A 21172-nucleotide genomic window follows, 5' to 3' on the forward strand; every position below is an offset into this window, starting at 1 on the left:
ATGTTCAGTGAGACCAGCAATATATATTGCTCAGCATGCTATGAGTTGCATTTAATATTCATTCACTGGAGATGAAATGTACAGCTGTCATGCTTGAACAGGTTGTATCATAAGTGTTATGGTGGTTGCTCAGAACAATGATGCCTCTCCAACAAAGGACTTGAGATGATAATGTGGGTAGCATTGTTGAGTTCAGGATTTAGCTGTGTTCCGCAGCTCATTATGGAACAGGTCAAGAAAATTCTGCAATCTCATCGGTTGAGAGTTGTGCATCAATTTTTACTGGCACACATTTGATATCAAATAATCTTTGTGATTACTGGCAATAGACTCTGTAAACATGCTGTCACACACTTGTAGCAAAAGAGTTTGTGCACAAGCGTTGGCACACTAAGCTAGAGATGGCTAACCATGCATCCAGTAAATTTACCATACATCCAGAGATTACTGATGCATGGGTGCATTTACTGCAAGTCAAAAGAAAATGCATCCTGTAAAGTTAACAAGCATCAGTAATTATCAGAAATACAATTCGAAAACAAAGGATTCCTGGCAGCAATTAGTCCACCATTGCGTAAAACAGATAATGCACAATATGTCATGTCTATTCATGTGTCAGTTAGAAAAAGTGTACATACTTTTTCTACTGACACATGAAACCCATGTGACCATGGAATCTAGTCTAAACCCACTTGGCTGTGCCACATGGCTTAAACTGTTGAATTCCATAATGACCTTATGCACACTACTCCTCGTGGCACACGAAGACCTACAGATGCATCACTTTTATACCAGTATCTTGCATACTCCATGGTCATTGAGGGCAGTCTTCATGCCTCTCCTCCTGTAAGGAAGCTTGCCCCACCCACAGGAGAGGGGAAATCCAGGGAGTCTTCTAATACCATGCCTTGAATGTAGAGGTCAAAGTTTGTATCATTAGCCTCTGGCATACTGACAAAATTCTTGGTATCTCTTGTTTCAGTCAAGTTGCTACTAAAATGCAGCCCTTAGCAGTTCCTCTGTCTCAGCCATAGAGTCCTACCAAAGGTCTTTATTTCAATTCTACCTCTCAATATTCTCCTGATATTTAGCCCCACAGCAGTGATATCTTGACATCATGCGGTTAGTCATACTTCATGTGCCTTGATATGTATTTGTGTGTATGTACTATATTCATGATGCACATGAGTGCTTTCACGCAATGGGAGGTTGTACAACGTATTGACTCACCTTGTGCCTGTCATGACAATGTTCAAGAGGCATAGAGATCTGAGGAAAAGACAACACTCAGTAAATTTGTAAAATCTTATTTTGATGACGGTTTATCATGGAAACATGTTTAAAAATATGCTTTCTTTTGAGATTTCAGTAATATCATGTTTACAAAGACACCAGAGGTTCATAAAATAAAGATATCTTGCAATCATGTAGCAATCATATATGATGTTTTGCTCTAAAAGTAATGTATACGTGACATTCTAGCAAGCTGGTTAGAAAGAATTTTAGTGTGTGACCTCAGACATCAAAGTTGTAACATAAATTCACTGAAATTCAAAGATACCATCATGAGGTAGGTCAAATATTTTCCCACTCTGCATATTTATTCAAATTAAATAGGAAATCATCAGATGTCTACCAAAGGTTTGTTTGACCTATCTATTTGCTTCTTCATTCATTCATTCATTCATTCATTCATTCATTCATTCATTCATTCATTCATTCATTCATTTATTCATTCATTCATCCATTCATCCATTCATTTATACAAATATTTTATTTATTTATGTAATCATATACTAGTATGTGTACACATTTATACATTCATCTTTTTAGTCCTTTATTCATTAATATTTTCTCGCTGGTGTATTTTTGTGACATCACAGTCAAATTTTGGAGAAAAAAACCCAAACACCACTAGATACTTTCAGATTGCAACTGCGTGGAATGATTCACATGGCATTTACTTTGGTTTGGCTCTCTTTCTCTCTTATAGCTGTGTAGTCTTCCTTATCCATGCACTGATCTCCAGCTGTTCATGGTAGACCTCAAGTAAATCGGAAAAGCCTTCAATGTCCCTCACATGTATCGGCTTCTTTCTCACAGATTATTCGAGATCTTCCATGATTGATCCACATTGTATGGTCTTGTGAGGTTATTCAGATTTGAAATCCTACTACACTACGGCACATCTTGTTTGGAACAAGCGTACACATGAGCTTGCTAGTGCCTGATTATTTTGGAAAATAGTCAAACTACATTTGTGTAACTATAGAGCTGTTTTACACATTGAAACTATCATGGGGGGGGGGGTGGGAGAGGAGGAAGAATTGTCCACAGTGGAATTAAAAAATATATGAAATCTTATAGGTATTCGGGGTTCGATACTAACTTTTTTTCTCCCTTGGCCCGTTTGGCCACTAAAATCATGGGCCCGAATTCACAAAGGTGGTACAATCTTTGTCCATGGTTTAAACCATGGACAAAGATTGTATCACCTTCGTGAATTTGGGCCTTAGAATTTGAAATTTTGGGGCCTGAAAAAGAACTGTTGTGGCTGGACATAAAAGGAAATATAACAATTCGTTCTGAATTTTTATCTACCTGATGAGGCCACCAAGAGATAATCTAGTGGCTAGAAATTAATCTTAAGCGGCCCAGGACCACCAGGCCACTGCTAAAATTCAGCCAGCTGGTATTTGATTGATGATTACACAGAAGAAGCAAAAGGGTCTTACAATATTCAAATGATGTGGCTAAATTTCCGTTGAATCTGTTGAGGTGGGGAATGTGATAATGCTGCTGATGCAAAATAATGGCCATAGGTGGGTTTACATATATTTCTTGTAGCGTTCTCTTTAATGCATTGTGTGACTTTGCTTTGCACATACACAGGATATATCTGCATCATTCAAAATATTTCCCTCAATGTAAAGGTGGCCATATAACGGGCGGATCCAGGAATTCTGTAAAAAGGGGACGCGTTTGCAAAATCAAAGGGTGGGCGCTCGCACCCCTCCCCCATTTTTTCTTTTTATTTCTTTTGTTTCAACAAAAAATGAAGGGGGGAGTGCACCCGGTACAGTCCTTCCTGGATCCGCCACAGATATAATCCACTAAGTGGTATATAGGCAACAGATATAACATCATTCTGAATCTTCACTTTAGAATATGATTTGTAGTATTAGAAAAAGAAGAAGAAAGGGAGTGGGCCTATGAGTATCTGAGCAGCCACCAGCAGCAGCAGAATGGTGAAGGCAGGGTGAATCAGCAGTCTTCTCGTGGCTCCCAGTCTCGGACTAATTTGAATAAATTGATACTTGTAGAAGCAGGAAACCTATCATTTATGCTGATGAGACATTTCATTCCAGCAGTAATTATGACGTAGATTGCGCCACAAGGCTCCCTACGGGCCCGTAATCAAGCACCTGCATATATGCTCAATTCTCTTCTGTCGGTAAGGCTTAGTCATGGATATCCAGTTGCCCTGCACCAGAATTAAACTGTATATATTCAAATTTCTTGTTGTTCATGAAAGATATCCTTTTTCTTGGATTGTAACATTTAATTTTGTTTTGCACTTATCTTTTTTTTGTGTGACCAGGATAGAGTAAATTAAAACAAAATAAACAGTGAGTGCCTAATTTTGATCAACAACAAAAAGATTACAAATGTTACCAGTTTTTTTTTTTTCATGTTTATGAAGAGTGATGTCAGTCACACGCAAGAGAAAAATAGATTAGCAATGTCAATGCCTGAGAAGTCTTAATTGATATCTTTGTGAAGGAAATTGTCATAGAATTATTTTTTGTCAGCAATTTAGCAATTGAAATAACTCCTTTAACAAAAAACAAAAACAAAAAAAGAGGTGTGTTTGCTATCATTCAACTACAGGATAATGGGTTGTGACAGATTTCCTCTCCTTTGAAATTCATTCAAGTAAATGAAAATTAACCCAAGATTTGTAAACAAATCAGTGAGATGCTAATAAGGTAATGACATCATCACCTCATGTTGCATTGTCATTTATCACATGTATCAGATTGTGACTGATGCTTCTGTTTTGTCAAAATGTGAAATTTAACATTTCATATTTACATTCCTACTCTTTGTGAGATGCCAACCAAATATTCACTGGCCTGTTATCCAGATTTTACTTCATATGTTAAAGTCAGCCTAAATTGATGCACAGTTTGAAAAATGGGGAACTCTTTTGAAAAAAAACAAACAAACAGCCCAAAACAAAACAAAACCCAGCTCCATGCATGGATACTGATTGTGAGAATAAATATACATTGTATGTTGTATAATGTTACAAAGTGTTCCAGATAGAAATTAGCAGAACTGTGTCATGAGCCGTAGAATAAAAAAAAAAAAAAATCATTCATCTCTCATAATCTATTGATATTTCACGGGATATGGTTGTAGGTAGGGATAGTGACATTCCTGCTAGGCTTACTGAGTTTACTCATAACATAACAGGGTATGCACCCAACAGTGAAACAGGCATCAACTAATACTAATATCCTCAATTAACATGTTTAGGATAGACTGTTTTTGCTATAACACGCATTTCCCATAGACACTTGTCCGCATATTCTCGGGACTCGTCTTCAATGGGTTAAAGTCACATAACAGCATACAATGTACCTATTGCAGCTTCAGGACAAGATACTAACAAACAAATAATTGAGGAGACACAGAGAAGTGATAAAGAATTCACATTCTAGCCAGTCAACCACATTCACTACGATTATGAGAGCTTTCAGTTGACGAAGTCATACTTCTATTTGTCTTATGATGAATGACATTACAGTTGAACCTCTCATATCCGGACAAGTTGGGACCGGGGCTCATCTGGATAAGGGATTTGGCCGGATACGGGAGACTCAATGTTTTATACATGTACATATACATACACATGTACTGATGTAGCCCATTGTAGTACCACATGTAGTAATGTGTATACTGCAACCTTTTCATTGTTACACTCAGTAACAGACCCCAAAATAGAGGTGTATGTTAATGTTGGAAGTAATATGTAATTCATGTGTGTTTGTGTAGGAGTTCTCAAGGAGTTGGGAATCCCCCTTTCCTCCAGTAATTATTATTTAAAAAAAAAAAAATCACGGCGAGATTGCGTCCATATAATAGAGAGATCTGGATAAAGGGAGGCCGGATAAGAGAGGTTCAACTGTACTTATAATATCTTTTGTGATTGTATCTCTATGACACCCAGTGGCTTAGATGGACGTGATGTGTACATTCTGTCTTCTACTTGGTCAAACATTAGCTTTGTGGTACATCATGTGTGCATTGAATGGATTTCAGAGCTTATTCATTTAGATATATTTGTTTTTATGCATGTTGTTGTTGTTATTGATGTTATTTATTGACACTTTTCTCAATCAGCCAGGTTATCTAGATGCATGTGTAAGCACAGACATTTATATGTGCCCAGCCACTGCATGAAGCTTCTGTATCAGTTCAAGTATTTTTTTATTTTTTATTTTTTTGCCCTGTTGGGTTCAGATTTCATTGCAATATGCCCCATTTTTCTTGTGATGTACTGCCATTAAGATTTCCTCCTTTATGTGAAAGTTTGCTCATATGCATGCATTTCATACAAATTTTGACTTCTATAGTCTAAAAGTCTAAAGAGTATCTTCAAACAGAGAGTACGATGTAGATCTCTACCCATACTTTAATATTCTGTATCATCAAGTGTTGTAATTAAATAATCATAATCAGATTATGAGCTAGATGTTTTCAGGCTTTTGATGCTTAATCCTAATTTTAGTACTAACGGTTGATATCAGTCCAACTTTTGTAGTTGTTTTGAATGAGGTCTTTCTGCCTTGTCTTTGCGCCTACATGTGTAGATGTGTATGACAAACAAACCTTGCACACTGAAATCATTGTGCCTCTGCAAACACGATATGAACTGACTTTGTAAGCATGCATTGATATCTCAGTGAGTGCTTTACTATCCAGGGGCCATGGAGTATCTTACAATATATGGCGCTGACCAGCCCAAGGGGTGAGGGGATAGGGAAGGGTGGTTTGTCATGCTGCTCCTTACTCTTAACACTATCCCCCAACCAGGTAGGAACCCTGTGGCTGAAACCCCTGGAAAGTTGTGGTTTCTGTGGGTTTGTCATTTTTCTTCCTGTTCTTATTTTGCTCTGTTTTGTTTACTTTTTTGTTTTGTTTTTAATAGCGTAGGATGTGAAATCCTTCTGTGCAACCAATTGCTGATCAAAATGCGGTGACTACACCCTGATAACCCTGTTACAATTTTGTCGGGAGAGGGCGCTCTCTTTCTGCAATGAGGTAGAGGGATTAACCTCGAGTTCTGTGTGATTGCATGTTTGTCGTAGCTGGGGCCTTTTCAGCTTGTTTCAGAGGGTTAGGAATCTCTGAAACATGTTGCCAGAGGCTGCCAAGAGCTGACAGTGAAACAACTGCTGAATGTATATTAAAGGGACTGTACAGTTTTGGTTGAGATGGGGATTCATGTTTTGAACATTCCTAAGTGAGATAATGAGAAACCTGTTCTGGGGGCGCTGTGGCATAGTGGATAAGACTCCCGACTCCCGATCGGAGGACCCGAGTTCGAATCCCGCCCAGTGCTTACGTCCTTGGACAAGATGTTTTTACCCACTATGTCCCTCTCGACCCAGGTGTATAAATGGGTACCTGGCAACGCTAGGTAATAATGATAGCAGGGCCCTCTGGTAGAGCAGTGGCAACACTGAAGAGGCTACCCTGGGTAAATAAGACCTTATTATTATTATTATTATTATTATTATCATTATTATTATTATTATTATTATTATTATTATTATTATTATTATTATTATTATTATTATTATTTTTATTTTTATTATTATTATTATAAATATGAAAGAGAATGTAATTTTAAGAAGGATTCAATGTTTATTTGATGAAAATTGGTTTTCAGATGGCTGAGATATCCAAAAAAAGTGATAATAATAAAAGGCTACAGGCCATGCCTTTTATTAGGATCCCTTTGTTTCACCTTGTTTTTGGATATCTCAGCCATTTCAAAACCGATTTTCATCAAATAAACTTTTGATACCCCTTAAAATTGCATGTTCTTTGACATCTCACGGAGTGGTCTCTGAATACCTTATAAAACGTTAAAAGCTAAATCATCACCTTGACCAGAACTGTACACACCCTTTAAGCTAAATAAACAACAACAAAAAAAAAAAAAAAAAAAAACCTTTGCTAAATCATTACAAATCTTGAATGATATACCTGAATGGGTTTATTCCTTATCTTGCTTAATGCAGTTCTAGATAAATTTTACCCTTCTGTTTGTGTTCTTTTATGCTTACAAAGTCAGCCAAAACACTGAGCAAATCTGCACTTTAAGCATGTACTGTATGTTCTCTTTTGAAGTCTGCCCAGAGTTCTATTTTATGGGATACACTTTTTCAACTGTTTCTACTTGTAAAACAATTGCAGTTACTATGGCAACTACAAGGCAATAACCCGTCAGCTGAAAGAGTTTTCAGGGTAGCTGCCAGCACAGTGCCTTACATTTTGTTGCTGATGTTTTCATGAACTTTGACCCTGTGTATATCTTACATGATGTAGCAACAACCATCATTTACACTTTAGTACCATCATTAGAATTCCTCAGGATGACAACCCCCCCCCCCCACCCAAAAAAAAAAAAAAAAAAAAAGATTAGAAAAAAAAAATGGTGACTAAAGCAAAATTTGTGTCTCGGGGTGGCCACTCATTTTGTCTCCCATGGTGAATATCAACCTGCGTATAGCGGCCACAAATATTTAGCTGAACCATTAAATCAGCAATGGGTACGATGTCTTTTACGTTCATTGCATGATTTCTACCGAGTCCTAGCTCAGTCACAATCACTCAGACAAGATTGACAAAATTAATGCAGCTCTTTGCCACGGAAACCCATCTTACCACCAAACTTGACTAGATTAGATCTAGGCTTCAGTACTGCCGTCCTGAATAGATGCTACAAAGGCAAAGACAACTCTTAATCACAACTTAGAATTTTACTGAAATGCAGACTAATTAGTGTTTAAGTCCCCTTGAATAAAGACAACAGGGTACTTGTCTGGGTATTGTTTCTTGTTTACGTAAGTTTTACACATTATCAATCTCCATCAAACTCGGCTCTCGTGAACCCCGTTCATGCAAGCCGATGGGGTATGAACCAGAGCACTTCTCAGGCCCGAAATGTTATTTTAAACATCAAAAGAACAGGAGGAAGCAATAAAAAAAATGAAGTGAATTGTATACAACGAAAATCCCCATAATAGCACTGCTGCAAATGCAAACTTATATGCTGGTTGTTTGTTGTTGTTGTTGTTTTAAGAACAACATGCGGTATTTTCTGCTATTATAAAATGCAAGTATTGAAATTCAAAATGGCCGCCAACCTGTCTATAACGGCCACCTGCCTATAGCAGCCACTTTTGTTGTTTCCCTTGGATGGCCGCTTTAGACTAGTTTGACTGTATGTATAAGAGCAGCGTCTATGGAAAGTGTGCATTACAAAAGTGTGACTTTCCAAACAAGGTCTACTGCTTTGCCTAGAATTTTAGATACAAATGTTAGCTTCTGGATTGATACTCAGTTTTGGCAGAATACAATTTTTGTCATGATCTGCTCATTAGTGTGACACTCAGATTTTATTGAGATACTGAAATAATTGCAGACATGATGCAAGTAAATACTGATGACAGCACTTAGCAGGCTAGGGTTGTTTTATTTTACATTTACAAAGTATTGTCAATACCCATTAACTAAAAAATTTAGAAGATGACCAAATGATGTGTTAAATACTGTGGTGAGTATAGTGTGTACAGTGAGGAGAAATCCCGATTCAATCTATCATTGTATGTACACAAACTTTCAAGCTCAGCAGGCTTTGTGAAGGCTTTGTGTGCTGCATACTGGAAGAGCGCCATCTTGTGGTAGAACTGACTTGCTTTCACATTTAGTGTTGTCAGATATTGTTTATAGTGAAGTTGTGACTTAAAAATGGAGTAGACATTACTGCTAGCTGAACTGTACAAACAATTCTTTTATTCAAACTACCTTTCTTCATGTTCCACCTTGCCCATTCCTGATCAATTTCCATATAAAATCTTGTCTAATTCATCTGTCTGCATGTATCATGTATCATTCAGTAGGTTATGAAAAATGAGTAAACTTAATTGTTATTGTAAGGTTGCAGTTTCTGGAATAAAGATAATGCAATGTTTATGTACAAAGATATGACATATATGTTGTATAAGAGTGTATAACTTGGTTGAAATACTGGAAATTTTCTATGCAAAATAAACATGGTTGAGTTGGTGCTTTGGTATCGGTGTTTCCACTCGCCACCTTTGTGATCTCATAAGTTTTAAGTCACCAAACCACAGTGAACCTCCCCTTCCCCACACAACAAAAAGTAGGGATAGCTTGTAATATCATTGTTTACTATCCTGCTGTAATTGTAAGCTTGCAAAAATAGTAACTGCCTCAGCAAGGACCAATCAGATTCCAGAACTTTCAAGTGCAAACTTTGGTGATTAGGCTATTGGTAGGTTACTATTTATAAATTCTATTTATAAATTCTTGTGCAGCAGAACCATGGTGCATGGCATATACTCCCATTATTTTCAAGTCAAAACTTGCCCTCATGGGTACTGGTGTAAATTTGTGTATGAAAATTAGCATCTAGGGCAATAGCACTTTGTATCACCACAAGTACAAGGTTTCAGATGTGGCCCAAATTTCTGTCATTTTGAGAATTGCAGGATTTGTCATTGTGGGAGATTTTGTGTGGAAATCTTGGAGAAATCACACTTGATTGAAGCATCGGGAAATGATAAGAAACATAAGCTTTTGGAGATACACTACTATACATATTATACAACAATAGTCTCATCCACTAATCTATTTATGAGTAAACTTGGCTGGCTGAGGCCCTGTGCCAAAAAAAACAAAAAAAAACCAAAAAAAAACCAAACAAACAAACTAACACAAACAGTCAAATTAAAGTTTCCCCTTTTACAGGCAGGTCAAAGATGAACAGAGATTTTTTATTTTTATTATATGTGTTTTTTTTTTCTGAACTTTGTGCTTACATCTGGACAGAGAAGAAAGAAGAAGGAAATGAAAGGACATTGAAAGAGCAGGGCTCGACGCTAAATTTTGTTTGGGCCACCAAAATCTTGAATCTGAAATTTTGGTGGCCCGAGAAAAATATACAGTGGCTCAAAATAAAATCAAAAGTAACAATTCATTTTGAATCTTAGTTGCCTGTTCAGGCCACCAGAAGATAAATTTGGTGGCTGGACACCAATCTTTAGGGGCTTTGGGCCACTGGGCCACTGGGCCACTGGGCCACCACTAATGTTGAGCCCTGCGTAGAGTAGCATAATGATACGCTATCACCTCTCATCCCGAAGGTCTGGTAGAACAGGGTTCATGCTTTCTCTTGTACATGGTCAGGTTTAGATGGATTTATACAAAGTCTTGGAGGGACATATAAGTAGGATATCTGCCACCAAGTGAGCTAATAAAGCATAAAAGATGAAAGTGAATGGGATGACAAGGACAGCTTTGAATGCTTGAATTCATGGCTAGCATTTACAGCCACATACAGCTGTCCACTGATTTTCATATCGACTGTCCACTACTACATCCTCCCGCTGGTCAGTGGGGATTACACCAGGTGGGATAAGCACATAATGCACAACTATCCACAGGTGACAGGATGGTCTGAGGCGAGACCGGACAGTGAATGTTGACCAACTACTGCTTGTCCACAAGCTGAGGATATAGGAAAAAAAGGGGCAGGGAGGAAGCATGAAAATTAGGGAGGATCATGTACATGCAAACAAAGGAAATGTGGGGTGTGATAGTGCTGAGAGAGCAAGAGTGAAAGGGAGGGGAGGGGGAGGAGGAGCAAGAAAGAGGGGATAAGGGGGGGGGGGAGATGGGGGAGGGACAGTACATGCATTGGAGCATTCAGCAAGAATATTTAGTTGGAAGTTTTGTGAGTTGTCATTTACATATAAGCCGCGCTTACACTGGCAAAAGATTGCAAAGTTTAAGTTTGCAGTCTGTAAGATCTTAAAGTTTTGCCATGCAATGTGACTGCAAACTTCCCATGAAACTTTTTGCAAAACTTCCAGCAAAATTTCCCACTTAAACTAAAGATATTTGCCAGTAGACCCCCGCCAAACTTTTTGATTGTTGGGCAGTGTGAATGCTAGCAACTGAAACTTTGCCAAATTTGTTGTGTGACCAGTCCATGGCTATGTTGTGATTAGTTAAGTCACTGCATTCTGTTATGGCCAGCATGATTGAGAGAGAGAAAGATAGGGAGAGTGGCATCGAAATGAAATTATTACTAGCAAATGCTCTTTTATAAACACAATGCTGGAGTGATAATGTTTTCAAGTCCATTGGGCTATGGAATGTTTTTGACATGTGTGTGTGTGTGTGTGTGGTGGGAGGGGATGGGGGATGCAAGGCCAATGGTGCCCCTCTTTCGATGGAAAAATCTTTGGATGGGTAGAATCCTTAGAGAGTTACTGGCCTATTTCTCCTTTTATTTGCTGCTAAATGCAATATCCTGTAAAGTATATGTTTTTTCTTGGTTACCACAAAAATTCAAAAGACATTGTATCTAGCACTGATCAAACTTTTTCTTGTCCTTGTAATTCATGATTTTTATTTCTAATCTGCAGCATGCACTTCACAGTGCAGAGGCTGAGGTGTTTGGTGTGTCATGTTATGTCACCAATTTCAGGGAAATTCCCAAACAAAAAACAGTCTGCAATGGACAGCTGGCAACATGGTTATGTGCAGATTTTTCTCAAACCCAGCCTCCTTGTGCGTAGTGGTGTATCATGATACTTTTACGATGTTGTGAGAAAAGTTTAAGTTTGTCTGTGCCCTCTCTGTCTTACCGAAGCCCCATTGATTGTTTGTGACTGCGACTCCCTGTCAGTCAATGTAAATGCCTTTTGACATTTAACTCAACAATATTTTGGTGTCACCTTGGCTATTTCCCCCCTTCGCCCAGTGTGTCGCTGCCGTGCATTGCCAGGTTACAGGGGAAGGATTAGCTTTATTGAGCGGCAAGATATTTTGCAAGAGATTATTTTAAGGGCTGATTTCCTGTGGCTGGACACACCATAATGGATCATTATGTCTTTAAGGTAAATGTTGAGCTAACTCTGTGTGTGTGTGTGTGTGTACTCCCTTGTACTGAAGTGTAAATTTAGCCTGTGTCTAATTTGAGGCAGGCTACAATACAGCTATAGTGGAGCGGTTCAATATGAGCGTGTAGGTTGAGTATATCAGATGTTACTATCTCTGCCTCCTTGCTCTTCTCTGCATGAAGATCTATCTGCCTTATCTTGGTCAAGTTTTTTTTTTTTTCTTATCATGTTCTAATCTTTCTCTTTTCATTTCAAGGCTTTGAAACTCAATTCTTCTTTTCCTTTTTCCTTTGTAACAACAGCAAAACTGGATTACTTAATGTTTGACTTGTGTGAAGTTAGATATCTAGTGAAGTATGAAATAAAGTCCAAATAGCACTATGACCTGTTACCAAAACTTTGCCAGTCAGATGACCAACATGTAGCTGTTTTTTGTTTTTTGTTTTTGTCATTCCCCAATTGTACACATGGTAACTTCACCACTAATTCTAGATGCACACAATCTTCCAGCTAACTCTTTTCAAAAATTTTTAATTCCCTGGTGATTTGCATGCTCATTAGTATTAAAAAAAAAAGAAAAAAAAAGGAGAAAGATATAAAATCAACTGATTACTTTAGGCCTAAATGATTTTTTAAAGAAATATGATTTCAAGGCAAGAACATCTACCAGTATGGATTTTCACTCTCTATGTCTTTCAGGTGCTTCTTTTTACCCAATTTCCCACCTTCCTTTCAATGCCTCCATCAGTCTTCAGTCTAATATACAGTGTATACATGTCATTCACTCTAAATTGTCATAGATTCATTCCTGATTTATATTGTCAGAGTCAATCATTTATGTTCTGCTGGTATTCGCATGACACAAACTTGCAGTCACAAGTTATCTAGTCAGCTATCTCCCATAACCTTTAAAACCTATGAATTATTCTTGCATTTCACAATCGTTACCCATGAATCCTTTCTATGTTTTGTTCACCGATTGGCGCCCACGCCAGAGTGTTTTCTTCACTGATAGGCACAGATGCCTGGAAGCTGATTGTCAATGAATGGAGATTACCTAATCCCCCTAAACCCTACCATGTCACATGGCCTTTCTGTTGAACTGAGGTTTCTTACTTCACCTGAGTTAGCTTTCTAACTTTACAGCTATAACGTGTAGGTCAAGTTAAGACAAATGACAACTGATGGCTGATGAAAGAGGTCAACAAGTTTAACTATTCGTACCTTGACATGTTTATTTGTTTATTTGGTTCTGCTAAAAGTAGAAATAATTAAAAAAATAACAAATAAAAGAAACCTGTTCGTCACAAAAATTAGTGTTTCATAAATCTAGTGCAAGGGGAAAGTTTGACAGCACTTTGGCAAAGTTTACATTCTCAGAAACCTTACAAAAAATGTGACAATGTTTTGGGAAGTAAGGACAAGTTCAGAAGCCATTGGTCAAAATCTATGTAATGTTGTTACTTCTTACTAATAGTAAATTCAAGGTCATTACAACATGATATCTCACTGTGCTTGGTATAGGCGAGAAAACCTAAAAATGGTATATTCTCTTATGAGATTTTTGTGACAATATAAATGTGAATATTCTGAAGTTCCTTTCAGTGCACAGTGTTTCATCAACCATAGAATGTACACAGCACTGAAAATAAATCAAGCTGGCATTCTCTAGTAATAGTACAATGTATTTTGTAACCAAGTTTGTCATATAGCTTACCAGTATTCAAATAATTGGTAATATAGGCCCTAATATTTGCAATTGAGCACAGTCGCAGTACACATTACTTTTTTGAAGCCAAGAGAAACAGTAGGTCAAATCATTATGCAGAAGTGAATAAATGTAGTCTGGATTATCAATTGTTTCAACGAATGGTGTCTTTCAATTTTCTGTCCTATTTGATACAGGAGGATGAAGTTTTTATTCCAAATAGGTTAGGAGATCCAGCCCATATGAATTATGGCGCTAAGAATTAGCAGACTTTCTAATTGGCTATAAGCTTGAGATGGAAGGTAAAAAAGTGACACACTGCACACTTTGTTACCTTGCTAGCTAGCTGCTGGTCAAACTGCAGGAATGAATAAACCCAATAACTGTAGCAGGGAGCAGCTGCCCTTTTCTCTAAGGATGTGAGTCAGTGAGTAACTTCTGTGACATAACTCCTAAGCCTGGATCTTTCGCTCCAAGGGATGCCTGCTTCTATAGGGATAGAAAGAGAGCGAGAGAAAAAGGGCTAGAGAGTGGGCGGGAGGGAGAGAGAGAGAAAGAGAGGCAGGGGTGGAGATCTAGGAGGGGAGAGGGGCAGTGGAAAGGGGAGGGCTGATGGGGTGGGGGAATGATGAGGGGAGATGGGGGTGTATGATTTTCATCCCATGTGCTAAGCTGACCAGAAATATTGTTTGGTTGGCTGGAGTTGAGGGTGGGTTTACTTCTTTGTGTGCTACAAGGATAAGGATTTTTCTTCTCCAGTACCCCTGACTCACTTTGTTTTGTTTTGTTTCTTCACTGGGGATTCCATGTTACATGATTGATCCACTCCGCACATTGTCCGGGCTTGCGCTCCACCCACTGTATTATTTGTGATATCAAGAGGTATCCCACGTTGGACTGGTGTTCAGTTTCAAGAGTGAGTATGTGATATTCTGGTTTGTTTGACGAAATCCCCTGAGCGCATGATTTAGCAAGCATGAGATGGCAACATCATGCCGACATGATCATGCAGTTTTTTTTTACTGTGTTCAAGGATGAGATTTATTTAAAGCATCATAACTGTTATCATCATTATTATTTTAGGGGGCTAGGGATTGCTGGAGGGGTAAAGTGGAAGGGGATTCTGAGTTGTCTTTCTGATGTTGAGGAGATAGTGGTGTTTTGTTGGTATTGATGGTTGATTTGTCTTTGACACAACATGGTTCGAGCATTCGCATGGTGAACTCGTCAGTGATATTCCAGTATTTAAACCCTGAGCTCTTAGACGTCATCACCGGACCTTTGTGTGTGTGTGTGCTGTCTTGTCTCTCTTTGTCCTGTATCTGTGCAGCTGATAGATCAAGACGTCTATGGTTGAGGTATAGTACTTGTGCTTTGTTGACAGGCAAATGACTTTAATGGGTTTTGCCTCAACTTCCCACTGTCTTCATCTCAACGGCCTTTCTCTCACATACAAAGGCTTGCATCAGTGCATGCTTTAATGGTGGTGAAAGCTTCTAATGCGCGAGACAGGAAGACTATAAATTGGATTTATGACACTTTAAACCTGATGGTAACTCCCTGTTCTAAGCACACAATGTCCTGTACTATTATTGGGATTCAGGCATCTACAAGAACACTGCAGAAAAGGTTTTTGAACATGATGACAGGTTCTAAGCGACATAGTCATACTTAAGAGAATATTGCAATGACGTTGAAATTACAGGTAAGCCCCAATTCATCTCATAATTAGGTAGAACCTTTTGTCATTACTCTGCAGATTGTATGCTCAGATTGATGCTTTGTTTTCTTATTCACCTAGTTTTTGTCATTGCTGTCTAGGCCATTGCAGCAACCAATCTATCAGTGCAATGTTACCTAGCAAAACTGAATATCTGCTGGATAAAAACAATTGCCCAGTGTAACAGTCGAATTCAATTCTCAAAAAATCTCATAATGTACACATACTTTTAGTGGTATACTAATAGGGGGAAAAAGTCCTGAAGTCATTGGTATCTAAATGTTGTGAATTATGTGTATAGGTAAGCATCCATGTGTGGGTAGCAGTGGTATCAGTTTTCCTGAAATTAAAGAAGGGCATTTATGAATAGTATTAATATTATAGTTGAGCGTGGCTATTAATAATGTTTTTACTGTTAATATTATCATGATGATTCCTATAAATATGAATACATATTTATGTTTGGCATATGATCAGAGAGAGAGAGAGAGATATTGAAATATTCACGCACCATTATGTTAGAATCGCCATATTGATACAAGCTATTTCACTGGCATTTATGCAAGAAAAGGTCCTTTATTGAAAAGAAATAGAAAGGACATCACACCTTTTTGTGACTGGAAAAATGTTTCAAAGTATGATATCAACTTACGGCTACATAAAGTTGTGCTGATGCTATAATTGTGCTTTTCTTGCCTGATGTAACTACCTTTACATGGCAAAGGACCAGAGACAGACTGAAATATCTTCACGTGGCATTATGTTAAAAGCTGTATGTAGCTACGAGCTATTTTAGTTGTAAAAAAAGATGCAATAAAAGGTCCTTCCATTTTGAAAATGAAAGGAGACCTCGGACATTGCACCCTTTTGTAACCTAGTGAAGTGTTTCATAGTGTGATATTTAACGCTAGACAAGGTTTTGCACAGATGCCATAATTACGCAGTTGTTGCCTAACAAAAATATATTCACGAGACTGCTTCTTTGGCAGAAACTCAAATTTCTCAGTCCCACCCATTGCCCCTTGTGTGCCATACTTGTTCCTTCCCTGATCTATCTTTGGCTGCCTTTGGGCAAAGCCGCAAAAACGCGAGAGCAGATTTAGGAGGGGTTGGCAGGCAAGGGGGTCAGACACAATTACTCTTGACATTAGTCCAAAATGTCTCTAGAATGTGAAATTTTCCTCTTGTGGATACAATCATCGAAAAAAAAAAAGGAAGTGATAAAATTGCATGCCACTTAGTGCTTATAATTTTCAGACATTTTATTCCCTCATTTAGCGTACATGACAGCAATTCAAGATGTCAATTTATTTGTCAGCACATTTGATAAACAAGGTGAAAAGTATAAAAAGTAAAGTTTCAAGGGGACCTGCAGGTTAAGGAAAACTTTTGTATACCTGGTTTTGCTTTAAAAACATGCCAATAAAATATCTACGGTGTGGCCAAGATTTCTGTGATGGTAACAGATACTTCTCAAAGCATCGATTTCATGTACATACATACAGAAGGTAGAAATTAGCTCATACAGAAGTTAGAAATTTAATTAGCTACATGCTGTACTCTAAGACATTTTCACCTATGGTGGTTGTAACTTGCTGTATGCAGGGGCCAGCGATACATCAATCTCTAGGATCAAACTGTGATAACTGTGTGTGTATTTAGTGTTGACTGCTGATAATCAAAATATGCATCTCTTGTGTGAACTCTAATCTTCATTAGATATTCCATCTGCGCCTACTATCCAAGGTATCATATCAGGATTTGACTTTGGTGCCATATACTCATCATGCGTACTTTTTGGATAATGCTAATGTGTTTACATGGTATTTCATGTTGTACAACATCCATAAAGATTCTTGCTACCTGATTGGTGCACTGCTCATCATGTGACCTTGACTAGGAAGTACAGTTGCATGCTGTTGCTGTTGAGCATGCCTTTTTTGCCCAGTAGCTTTGGATAGCACATGAGGATATTATCTATATACACTTACCACTGTGATAGGCTCTTAAATCAAACTCACTGCTTTGCACCATTACACTCCTCTGATGTCACAACATACATATCTTTGCCGTGGCCACTCAATCAAGTACACACACACTCAATCAGTTACTACTGATAACTTGCGATCAGTCACTTTCTCATGCAACTGTATCATTTGCCTTTACAGAGAAATGGTTAACATGATAGTGCTCTACTCAGGTCCTGGCATGGACAACACTTGTTGGCTTTTGAAGTATTGTATAAAACAAATATTGAATGGTCTTAAATCTTGCAAGAGAATAAAATTTTGCATTCCATGAAAGATGATATCATATACTCTATTCAACTTGTCTTCACCTTGCTGATTAGAGCGTGTAATTTTTCACCTTGCACAAAATCAACTATCGCACTTGTGACCATTCACTATTTCCATATTTTCTGAATAACCAGATGAGGAAGTGAGGGTATCTTTTAATGGCTGAAAAGATAACTATAAATTTGGAGCCAGAAGACCTCAAGTCAAGAGGTAGGCCTAAAGGTCAAAATACCAAAACTTTGCCTTTCAAATGGCATATCAAGAGCAGTCAATGAAATTTAATGATTCTTTGTATAAAAGTAAGCTAATGAATGCCAGTGCAATCCACTTGATTTTTTTTTTCAAAGTATAATGTGGAGTGCATAAGCCAGATGTATTCCATGTATTCATCATGAATCTTCTAGAGAGACATTGACTCATGTACAGGTGCATACACCATCACCCTTCTGCTGCTAAATCCCTACACTATAAGTCATACATCAGTCATGCTTTCACACGTCATGTGACTTATGACATGCTAAACACTGCCGACATTGACTCTGTTCTGGACCAGAGCTGATACTGTTCATTTATCCATAGAGCACATTTCTACGCCACGGCCAAGGTGGCTGTAAGAATTAGAGCAGTATCAAGTAGGCCAGTGAAAGTATTATCTATGCTTGACATACAACAAAACAGCTACAGAATTATACAAGTTCTCATGTCTTTATGAAACACAGACACATTCTTTAACTGTGTGCATGTAAAGCAAGAAGATGATGTTGCTAAATCTTCAACTGATATCATTATTGTTATGATATATTTTTGCATGCACAAACCAGTGGGAAGGTTGTGAGGTAATGACATGTATATTATTGCTCCTGCATCCAATATCACTATTCATTTAGCACATTTTAAATCCTAAGAAAGTCTTTAACTTTGTTAACTTGTTCTATGTATAATTTTGATGAAACCTGCCCCCTACCAGTTGTTTGATTTTTATCTCATTTATTAGAATTACATTGTACATGCAGAAGCCTCGGACTTTCATTATTGCTGTAGACTCATATCTGAAAATGACGGCAAGTCAAATGACTCCATTTCCCTGGTAATCATGAACTTGTACCATAGCTTATGACTGCAGTTCTTTTGTTTGTTATTTTTTGGCAATAATTCATGAAGAGAAAACATTATTTGTTTTGTATATGCCTGGGAAAAAGATGTGTTTTTTTTTTTTGCAGTTGGAAATGAAATAAATTCATTTCTAATCAAATTCAATTCAATGTTGCGTAGAAGAGAATATGTACCTTCCTTCTCTGTATAAGGTATGTGTCCTGCGATTCTAAAATGAATTCAAATAATTCAATAATGCAAATTTATGCTGGGGAATGTTATATGAAGTGGAAGAGATAATGTCCTGGTAGGAAATATATCATTCAACATGATCTAACAAAGCTCAGCCAGCCTGGTAAAAAACAAATAATTGTCTTGAAATACATTTGTGGCAAGTTCCACAGAATGTCAGTTTGTTGGACTGATGACAATTCATTGTATAATTACATTATACTTCTTCTTCTTTTTTTCCCAACAGACACTCAGAATTTGGCCCAGATCATAAAACAGATTACCTGATTGGGAAGTTGTCCAAATGAGTGCTATATTTAGCCATTTAAATCAAACTCCTAGATACTCTAGAAAGCTTAGCCTGGGAATTTTTGAAATTCAGCCACTATTTTGTCGGCAAATATTTGCCCCAAAATATTACCTCTTTATAAACAGAAAAAAAGGAGAAGCTAGTGATAAAGGTGAAGGTAAGGTAATGCGGCTCTTATTTTAGAAAATGAAACTCTGCACACTTTATTGCTTAGCTATTAAAGGTAAACCATATGACAAATTTCGGCCATCCTAAAAATTCATAATTTCTAGAATTGTCGATAGTATTGTTAAAAAAAATGTGTCCTCATGCCACGGATGTTTTGTGAAGAGGGTCATGGAGAAAGAGGGAACAAAAAGGTTTGTGAGGAGAAAAAGTGATACATCCCTATGTAAAACAACTAGCATAAATTCCTAAATTAATGTCTTCATCGACATTTATTGCATATATGTGAAGTATCATTTGCAATAGTACTAAGGTCATTGTCAGTGAGTCCTTCAGTTTCCAAAATGATGTTCCCCTCCCCCTCCCCCTTCCATTTCCCCTCTCCCAAGTTCTATAATAAACAGGAAAGTGTGCTGCCCACACCAACAAACAGAGGGAAGTGCTGTTGGTGAGGTGTGAAGGAAATATTTCCTCTCAGGAACCTATTAGTATTCTTGTCACACCCCGTGCTGTCCCTCTGTCAAGTGAAATGCATACAATTCACTAATTGGTTACCAATTAGATGACCGCATAAAGGAATTAGGAAAAGCAAACTATGCATAACGTCATGCAGTTGTGAGGTGACAATGACATCGCCCCTTCCACTTTGCGTATATTCATTGAAAATGTGAATATTCAAAGCTTCAGTAATGGTACTTTCTTATCTTATGTCCGATTTTGATGAAATTTCTATCTTTTTTTCAGATTTTATTCTATGTTTATAGAGTTTACTAGAATATGGTTTAAACAACTGCACTTAAAAAAAAAAAAAAAAAAACCCAGTCCAGTAAGCAGGTACCGTATAGGTTTAGGTGCTGTTAGTGGGAAATTTTGTGATACACTTTGAGGTTTGTCCTTCACATTATATTCCATTCGAGAATGACATCCTAATGTAATGGCCAACTTATCAGTAGGTATTGTGTCAGATAAACCTTTAATGTATACGGACGTTTGAAAAATTGTGCCTTTTCTGGCATCGGTGTTGGGCTTCTGTGATATTTCTGCCTGGAGGCATAAAGTAGAATTGACAAAGGCATTGATTGTTTAAGCTCATGCACGCATTTTCATTTGCATTCATTTTATGGTGCATTCATTTTATTATAGTTGGATGATTGAAAAGCAATGAATGTCTCAAGTTTGAAATTCATCTCAACAATAAATCCGTGTTGGCAGGGAATATTTGATATTGTGGACCCTGGGATCCTGAGAAGATTAGTTAATGTGACTTTGTATTGTGCAGTTTCTATAAGAATATAGTAATCAATTTGTGCATACTGATATAATTAAAAGAAAAGAAAAGCAACAGATTAATACACAAATAGCATATAAATTCTTAATTGAAAAATCTTACAATTAAAGATTTAAAGATTTAAAGGAGAT

At 37.5% G+C, this 21172-nt stretch overlaps 1 protein-coding gene across 1 annotated transcript in view; it reads left to right on the forward strand.

The window, feature by feature from the left end:
- Positions 1–21172, forward strand: part of LOC140233005 (uncharacterized) — a 102820-nt gene that overhangs the window by 18674 nt on the left and 62974 nt on the right. The window lies entirely within an intron of this gene.

This window comes from Diadema setosum, chromosome 9 (assembly GCF_964275005.1).
Source record: "Diadema setosum chromosome 9, eeDiaSeto1, whole genome shotgun sequence".
Taxonomy (NCBI): Eukaryota; Metazoa; Echinodermata; class Echinoidea; order Diadematoida; family Diadematidae; genus Diadema; species Diadema setosum.